The sequence below is a fragment of the Rhinoderma darwinii genome, unplaced genomic scaffold (assembly GCF_050947455.1).
Source record: "Rhinoderma darwinii isolate aRhiDar2 unplaced genomic scaffold, aRhiDar2.hap1 Scaffold_503, whole genome shotgun sequence".
Lineage (NCBI taxonomy): Eukaryota > Metazoa > Chordata > Amphibia > Anura > Rhinodermatidae > Rhinoderma > Rhinoderma darwinii.
Genome location: NW_027464050.1, coordinates 141,881 through 150,481, shown reverse-complemented (window position 1 = coordinate 150,481; position 8,601 = coordinate 141,881). Strand labels below are relative to the sequence as shown.

Sequence of the window (8,601 nt, the reverse complement as noted above, 5' to 3'; positions counted from 1 at the left end):
TGCAAATTGGAAAGTAGCAATGTTTGGAATGGGTGCAAGTAGTCGTATGAAAGATAGAATTATGTGGTTAATTATGGCATGTGTGATGGAAAGTCTGTGGGATGTAAGGAATCTGTTAGTGTTTAACCCCTTCCCGCTCCTTGACGTACTATTACGTCATGGCAGCTGTATCGTTCGCGCTCCATGCCGTAGTAGTACGTCTCGGGAGTATCGGCCGTTTCGGCCGTCCTCCCGACACATACAGGAGCTGTGACGCTGCTGTCTTGTTCAGCAGCTGTCACAGCTCCTACAGCGGGGACCGATCGCTGTGTCCCCGCTGATTAACCCCTTAAAAGCCGCGTTCTATAGAGATCGCAGCTTTTTAGGGGTTAAGCTGCCATCGCCGGCCTGCTACATGATAGCGGCCGGCGATGGTGACTATGGCAAACGGACACCAAACAATGGCGTCCGGCTATGCCATAGACGGAAGCCTAGTGAGTCCTGACAACGTCAGGACCCACTATGCTTGCTGTCAGTGAGTGGCTGACAGTTCTAATACACTGCACTACGCATGTAGTGCAGTGTATTAGAATAGCGATCAGGGCCTCCTGCTCTCATGTCCCCTAATGGGACAAAGTAATAAAGTAAAAAAAAAGTTAAAAAAAGATGTGTAAAAATAAGAAAATAAAAGATTTAAAAGTAATAAAAGTAAAAATCCCCCTTTTTCCCTTATCAGTCCTTTATTATTAATAAAAATATATAAACAAACAAATAAACTATACATAATTGGTATCGCCGCGTCCGTAGCGGCCTGAACTACAAAATTATTTCATTATTTATCCCGCACGGTGAACGCCGTAAAATAAAATAATACTAAACCGAACCACAATCACAATTCTTTGGTCACTTCACCTCCCAAAAAATGGAACAAAAAGAGATCAAAAAGTCGCATGTACCGAAAAATGGTACTGATCGAAACTACAGTTCGTTACGCAAAAAATAAGTCCTCGCACGGCTTTATTGATTGAAAAATAAAAACGTTATGGCTCTTAGAATAAGGTAACACAAAAAGTAAATGATTGTTTACAAAACGTATTTTATTGTGCAAACGCCATAAGACATTAAAAAAAACTATAAACATCTAGTATCGCCGTAATCGTATCGCCCCGCAGAATAAAGTGAATATGTCATTTATAGCGCACGGTGAACGCTGTAAAAAAAAACAAAAAAAAAAACAATAGTACAATTGCTGTTTTTTAGTCACCACGCCACCTAAAAATAGAATAAAAACTGATCAAAAAGCCGCATGCACCCCAAGAAAACTACAATGGATTCCTCAAGGGGTCTAGTTTCCAAATTGGGGTCACTTTTGGGGGGTTCCCAATGTTTTGGCACCACAAGACCTCTTCAAACCGGACATGGTGCCTAATAAAAAAGAGGCTTCAAAATCCACTACGTGCTCCTTTGATTCGGAGGGCGGCGCTTCAGTCCATTACCGCCCGAGGGCCACATGTGGGATATTTCTCTAAACTGCAGAATCTGGGCAATACATATTATGTTGCGTTTCACTGATAAATCCTTTTGTGTTATAAAAAAAAATGGTATAAAAAGGATTTTCTGACAAAAAAAAATTTTAAATTTCACCTCTACTTTGCTCTAAATTTTTGTTAAACACCTAAAGGGTTCATAAACTTTCTACATGCTGTTGAGAATACTTTGAGGGGTCTAGTTTCTAAAATGGGGTATTTGATAGGGGTTTCTAATATATGGGCCCCTCAAAGCAACTTCAGAACTGAACAGGAACCTAAAAAAATAAATAAATGAGGCAATACTTCGCTTCTTACATTATACTGATAATGAGCCGTGCCCACCCCGAGATGACCCCAGTTTTGACCGTTTGTATAAACGGAGACCCCTATTAGACCGTTCCAGTGCCCGGTTTTCCCAAGCATACACCCCCGAGAAGTGTATTTCTATTGATGAGTCCCTGGTACATTTTAAAGGGAGGGTTCAATTCCGCGAGTACCTGCCGGGTAAGAGGGCAAGGTATGGCGTGAAGATGTATAAGCTGTGAGAGTGCATCAGGGTATACCTACAGGTTTAGGATATATGAAGGAAAGGCCACCCCCAAACCAGACTGCATCCTGGACTACAATAGGTACATGGGAGGGATGGACTTGTAAGATCAAGCCCTGAAGCCCTACAGCGCCATGCGGTGTGGTATAAGAAGCTGGCCGGGCACATCATACCGATGGCTTTGTACAATGCGTACATGCTACGTCGATGTGCAGGCCAGACGGGAACTTTCCTGGAATTTCAAGAGGTGATTATCAAGAACCTAATCTTTTAGGGACCAAGAAGGGGGGGCACCCAGTACTTCTGGAAGCGGGGCCACACGCATCGTACCAGGGCAACACTTTCCAGGAGAAGTTCCCCAAACTGGCAAGAAGGGAAAAAGTCAAAAGAGGTGCAAAGTCTGCTATAAGAGGGCGATAATGGATGACACAATATATCAATGTGACACGTGTCCCGAATAACCAGAGCTCTGTATGAAAGTGTTTTAAAATTTATCATACATCCCTTGGTTTATAATTTACCCCAGTTTTACTTACCCTGATGCACTCCGCACAGCTTATCCCCCCTCGTCTTTCCCCTCTTAGCCCTTCTGTGTGTCCAGGCAGCTGATAACAGCCACATGTAGGGTATTGCCATACCCGGGAGAACCCACATTACAGTTTATGGGGTGTAGGTCTCCGGTCAAAATGCTCACTACACCTCTAAATGAATGCCTTAAGGGTGTAGTTTTTAAAACGGGGTCACTTCTTGCGGGTTTCAACTGTACTGGTACCTCAGGGGCTTCTGCATACATGACTTCGCACTAGAAAACCCCAGTAGGCCAAATGGTGGTCCTTTCCTTCTGAGCCCTCCCATGGGCCCAAACGGCAGTTTATCACAACAAATGGGGTATTGCGGCACTCAGAACAAATTGCGCAACAGAATGGGGTATTTTGTTTCTTGTGAAAATAAGAAATTTTCAGCCAAAACTACATATTATTTGAAAAAAATAATTTTGTTTTCATTCCCAGCCCAATTCAAATAAGTTCTGTGAAAAAACTATGGGGTAAAAATGGTCACAACACCCAGAAATGAATTCCTTGAGGGGTGTAGTTTCCAAAATGGGGTCACTTCTGGTGGGTTTCCATTGCTTTGATACCTCTGGGGCTCTGCAAATGCGACATGGCACCCGAAAACCAAACCAGCAAAATCTGTACTCCAAAGAACACACAGCGCTCCTTCCCTTCTGAGGCCTCCCATGGGCCCAAACGGCAGTTTATTGCCACAAATGGGGTATTGATGCACTCAGGAGAAATTGGGCAACAAAATTGAGTATTTTGTTCCCTGTGAAAATAAGAAATTTTGGTAAAAAATTACATCTTATTGGAAAAAATGTCATTTTTTTAATGTCACAGCCCAATTGAAATAGGTGCTGTGAAAAAACTGTGTGGTCAATATGCTAACAACAACCATAAATGAAATCCTTGAGGGGTGTAGTTTCCAAAATGGGGTCACTTTTGTTGGGTTTCCATTGCTTTGATACCTCTGAGGCTCTGCAAATGCGACATGGCACCCGAAAACCAATCCAACAAAATCTGGACTCCAACAAACATATAGCGCTCCTTTCCTTCTGAGCCCTCCCATGGGCCCAAACGGCAGTTTATTCCCACAAATGGGGTATTGCCACACTAAGGACAAATTGGGCAACAAAATGGGGTATTTTGTTCCCTGTGAAAATAAGAAATTTTGATCACAAATGACATTTTATTTGAAAAAATGACTTTTTTCATTTCAGAGCCCAATTCAAATACGTGCTGTGAAAAAACTGTGCGGTCAAAATGGTAACAACAACCCTAAATGAATTCCTTGAGGGGTGTAGTTTCCAAAATGGGGTCACTATTGGGGGATTCCTACTGTTTTGACACCTCAACACCTCTTCAAACCTGGCATGCTGCCTAAAATATATTCTAATAAAAAAGAGGACTCAAAATGCACTAGGTGCTTCTTTGCTTCTAGGGCTTGTGTTTTAGTCCACGAGCGCAGTAGGGCCACATGTGGGACATTTCTAAAAACTGCAGAATCTGGACAATACATTTTTAGTAGTATTTCTCTGGTAAAACCTTCTGTGTTTCAGAAAAAAAATGAATAAAATTGAAATTCAGCAAGAAAAATGAAATTTGCAAATTTCACCTCCACTTTGCTTTAATTCCTGTGAAATGCCTGAAGGGTTAAAAAACTTTCTAACTGCTGTTTTGAATACTTTGAGGGGTCTAGTTTTTAAAATGGGGTGTTTTATCAGGGTTTCTAATACATAGGCCCCACAAAGCCACTTCAGAACTCAAGAGGTACCTTAAAAAAAAGGCTTTTGAAATTTTCTTAAAAATATGAGAAATTGCTGTTTATGTTCTAAGCCTTGTAACGTCCAAGAAAAATAAAAGAATGTTCAAAAAACGATGCCAATCTAAAGTAGACATATGGGAAATGTGAACTAGTAACTATTTTGGGTGGTATAACCGTCTGTTTTACAAGCAGATGCATTTAAATTCTGAAAAATGCAATTTTTTCAAAATTTTCTCTAAATTTTGCAATTTTTCACAAATAAAGACTGAATATATCGACCAAATTTTACCACGAACATGAAGCCCAAAGTGTCACGAGAAAACAATCTCAGAATCGCTTGGATAGGTTTAAGCATTCCGACGTTATTACCACATAAAGTGAAATATGTCAGATTTGAAAAATGGGCTTTGAGCCTTAAGGCCAAAACTAGGCTGCATCCTTAAGGGGTTAAAAGGAAATTAGTGCCTGTGAACAAGTGTATTAGGATGATTTTGTCCAGACTTTACGTTATATATTTGTGGGATAGACAGCATGGTGGTGGCTTCGATTCAGAGGGGATATGGAAGTTCAAAATATTGAAATTCCTGATACGATGTAGGTAATATTGGTTTTCTTGTGATTGTTTATGTGAATTGACTATGAATAAAGAACAAACCAGAATGATGCTAAGTTTGAAGCAACGTGGATTTGATTTTCAAGTTTTGAGAAACATTATAAGTTGCTTATAACTAACTGAAATGGTTTTAAAAAATAAAAAAAAAATAAAACATTTGTTATCAGTTTAATATCTGATAGTGTCCCCTATCTGGGGACCATATATTAAATGGATTTTTAGAACAGGGAGATGGAAATAGAGCTTGCTCTGTCCACTCCACGCATTGACCTGGTATTGCAGTATTTCCAGGACCGTTGCACCCTTTCCTTATGTGTTTACTAAAATCAGATTCCAAAAGTGCTTTTTGTTTTTGCCATTGTTTTTTTCTTGCACCTTGGATCTCTGCTTTAATCCCATTATTTCAACACCTGTTGGACAATGCATTTTTGTCATGTGTGATAATGGCCTAATTTATTAAATGTAATTAATTCATTGCCACCTCTTGTTTTGTGTCGCCTTTGTTTCTGTATTTCCAGCATTTCAATTTGGAACAGCTCATTCACCTTCCTTGTCTTCTCTCCGCCCTCCTAGGTAAGTTAAAGAGCTGCACCTGAGCCAGCCATCAAGCCAGCCACTGATTGATGCAGCACCACAGTCAAATAGTGCAATAGTGGAGTAGGGGAACAGCAAGCAGCCATTAAAGCAGCCGCCACAATGGACCTACCTGTGTACACTAGATGGATGTGATGGAATGAAGTGTCCTCCCTACATTTCAAAGTAGTAAGAATTGCAGTTGCAACGAACCCTTGCTTGCCTACAAAGAGACCAGCAATTTGGATTTGTTACTGTTACCTGGAAGAATAACAAACTGTGCAAGGATGGAGGTTGTAGGAGCAAGGAGAAGAAGCTGTCTGTAAATTTGGTGGATGCCTATTTTCCATTTTGCAGTCCCCTGTCTCCCTCTTGTGGCCTCCTGGAGGCAACTAGCTGTGCAGACAGACAACCGGGGGGCCACCTGTTGCAGTGTTGCCCTCTTAGGCAACACTGAGTGACTGACTGAGCAGCACCGTCTAATATAAGGTTCAGACGGAACTTTGCGCGTGTCATAGTGGAGCCCTCAGGAGCCAGAGCCAGCTTTATGACATCATAATGGGGCCTCAGACATAAAAGCCTGGGCACAGGCAGTGTTGGTCAGTGCTGCTCAGCAGGCAGCACTGGATTGCAGCTGATCCAAGGCGTGAAGGGAGAAGGGGTGGCTGTGGGCATGCACTTGCTGCTGCTGCCAGCGTTTGTCTGCATGGCAGGAGGGCATTTGGGCGTTGCCAGAAAGGCATTTTTATGTAGATTCCTACGCTTTCTGCACAGCATTGTGGTGCAAGCAAAAGAAGCAAATCCTGTCTAGCTTCCTCTCCGGCCTTTATTCACCTCCCGCCTGGCTGTGCTTGTGTGAGTGTGTGAGCCGGCAGGGCCCCATGGAATTGCCTAGGAGTAGGTTGAATCGCAGCAAGGGGTGAACAGCAGTATTGGGCAGGCTCTGGCAACGCGCGCCACTTTCGGGTTATCGCTTCTCGGCCTTTTGGCTAAGATCAAGTGTACTTGTGCAGGAGGTTTTTAGTCAGAAGGTGCTCCGGGTACCCTCGCCTTGGCCTGGGGGGATCGTCCAGGTTTATAGCCTGGACTTCACCCCCCCCTGCTGCTATTTTGGGTGTAGGCCTAGCCCCGGAGCAACGAGTTGCGAACCCCCCCAGCCCTTTGGTACGTCCCAGGACCCCATAGGGCGAAGCGATAGTTGTGCGGTTCGGCCTGGCCACGGAAATGGCAGGCGAGCCTGATGTGGTGCCGGTGTATGCCCGGCTAATGATCTCTGCCCGATTTATCGTGGCAGAGGGTGGAGGTGGTCCACGTGGCGTGAAGTTTTTGGTCTACAAGATCTTGGAAGAACTACTGGCGGTCCACAAGAACGAGATTTTGGCTATCCAGGACTACCCGAAACGAGGAATCTTTGATGTTACATTTATGGGAGAAGGAATCCTCCGTGATGCCATGGATCGAGCTGAGAGGAGAAAAGGTGAACTTGTGGTAGCGGGAGTCCAGGTAGTAGAACATGCCTTTGAAATTACCAAACTTGTTGTGATTAAAATGTATTCCCCATATGTGAAGGATATGGAAGTGGCAGCATTTCTAGCTGCCTACTTCAAGAATGTCAAACTGTTGGGGAGAGTTATGAACGAGTGTGGAGTGTGGACCGTCAAGTGGAAGTTTTTAGTGACATTGATAAAAGACCCCTCCATCCAAGAAACAAGATTACCACCGGCTCGTTTTAAAATTGGAAATGTGAATGGCGACCTCTATTTTTCAGGGATGCCAAACTTCTGCAGGGCCTGCGGTACATATGGACATACCAGTTTTAACTGCGATGTCACCTGTAGAAACTGTGGAAGCAAAGAGCACAATATGAGAGAATGCACACAAGAGAAAAAATTGAATTTTTGTAAAAAAACTGGTCATCTGTACTATTCTTGTCCCCATAGGTACCGAGGCGAAGAAAATGAGCAACCCGAGGCGCCCCCACGTGCTCCACCAGCAAACCAGTCCCATCCCCTGGGAGAGGAGCATGCCAGGGCTGCGAAGGAGCAGCGAGGCACTTGGGCTTCAAAGGTGCGGAGTAATGGAGCCGAAGCAGGTACCTCGCAGCCAGCAACCTCTGAGGAAAGGAAGGAGCCAAATGCCAAAGAAAAAAGGCAAGCAAAGAGGAAGGCGGAAAAGGAGCAGGCCACCAATGATACTGGGGCATCCCAGAGGGCTGGTTGTTCAGTGGGTGCCGGGCCTGCTCCTGTACCTGGGTCTCAGGAGTCTGACTCCGAGCAGGAGAACTGGGTAGCGGTGGGTCCCCGAAAAAAGGGAAAACAGGAGCGTGCTGGTAGGAGGGAATCAGGGGAGAAGATGGACACATCCGTAAAGAAAAGTGAGCGCAACCTCCCCCTCTAAGACGGCTTTAACAGAGCCTGGGGGGAGAGATGGGGCCCTTGGGGGACCCACCCGAAATGGACCTACGTGGTCATCCAGTTGAGACCCAGGTGACGCTAAGCGAGAGTGGGCTCCCCTTATATGAGATAAGAGTTGCTGGCATGGCTCTCAGTGAAGGAAGTTCCTCTTTCCCCTTTCGTCCCTCTTTGGGATTCGGACGAGGGTGGGGATATGAGCGCAAATGAGAATTCTGGTAATGCTGGTGGAGGAAATGTCTGATATTAAGTACCACGATTATTTATTATTTTAAAATCAAGACGTTCTTCAAATCTCCACGATGTCAGAAGTAAAGGGAATCTCCCTCAACGCGAGGGGCGCCAAGTCCAAAGTTAGAAGGGTTGCTCTCTTCAGCTTTTTACAAATAGCACTACACTAACACTGACACTCATTTATCGCACACCTTTGAGCACTTAGTTCGCCACTCCCCTCAAGACTAGTGGGAGTGGCTATCACTATTTAATGCACACTCCTTCTGCAGCATTTTTTTATCTGTCTGTGTCCTGCTGGGAACGGGTTTTCACCCACCCACCTACCTAGTAAGTATGGCCTTTTTTGTGGTTTTGATCCTCGCAGGTGATTTTAATTGTATCCTGAGAGGGGAACGC

General features: G+C 44.1%; 1 non-coding gene across 1 annotated transcript; it reads left to right on the top strand.

Annotated features, from left to right (window-relative positions):
* The first annotated feature begins 5,111 nt into the window (after window positions 1–5,111).
* Window positions 5,112–5,294, top strand: LOC142720728 (U2 spliceosomal RNA). Its single transcript, XR_012873497.1, has one exon. It is a non-coding gene; the product is annotated as a U2 spliceosomal RNA (small nuclear RNA).
* Window positions 5,295–8,601: the final 3,307 nt, after the last annotated feature.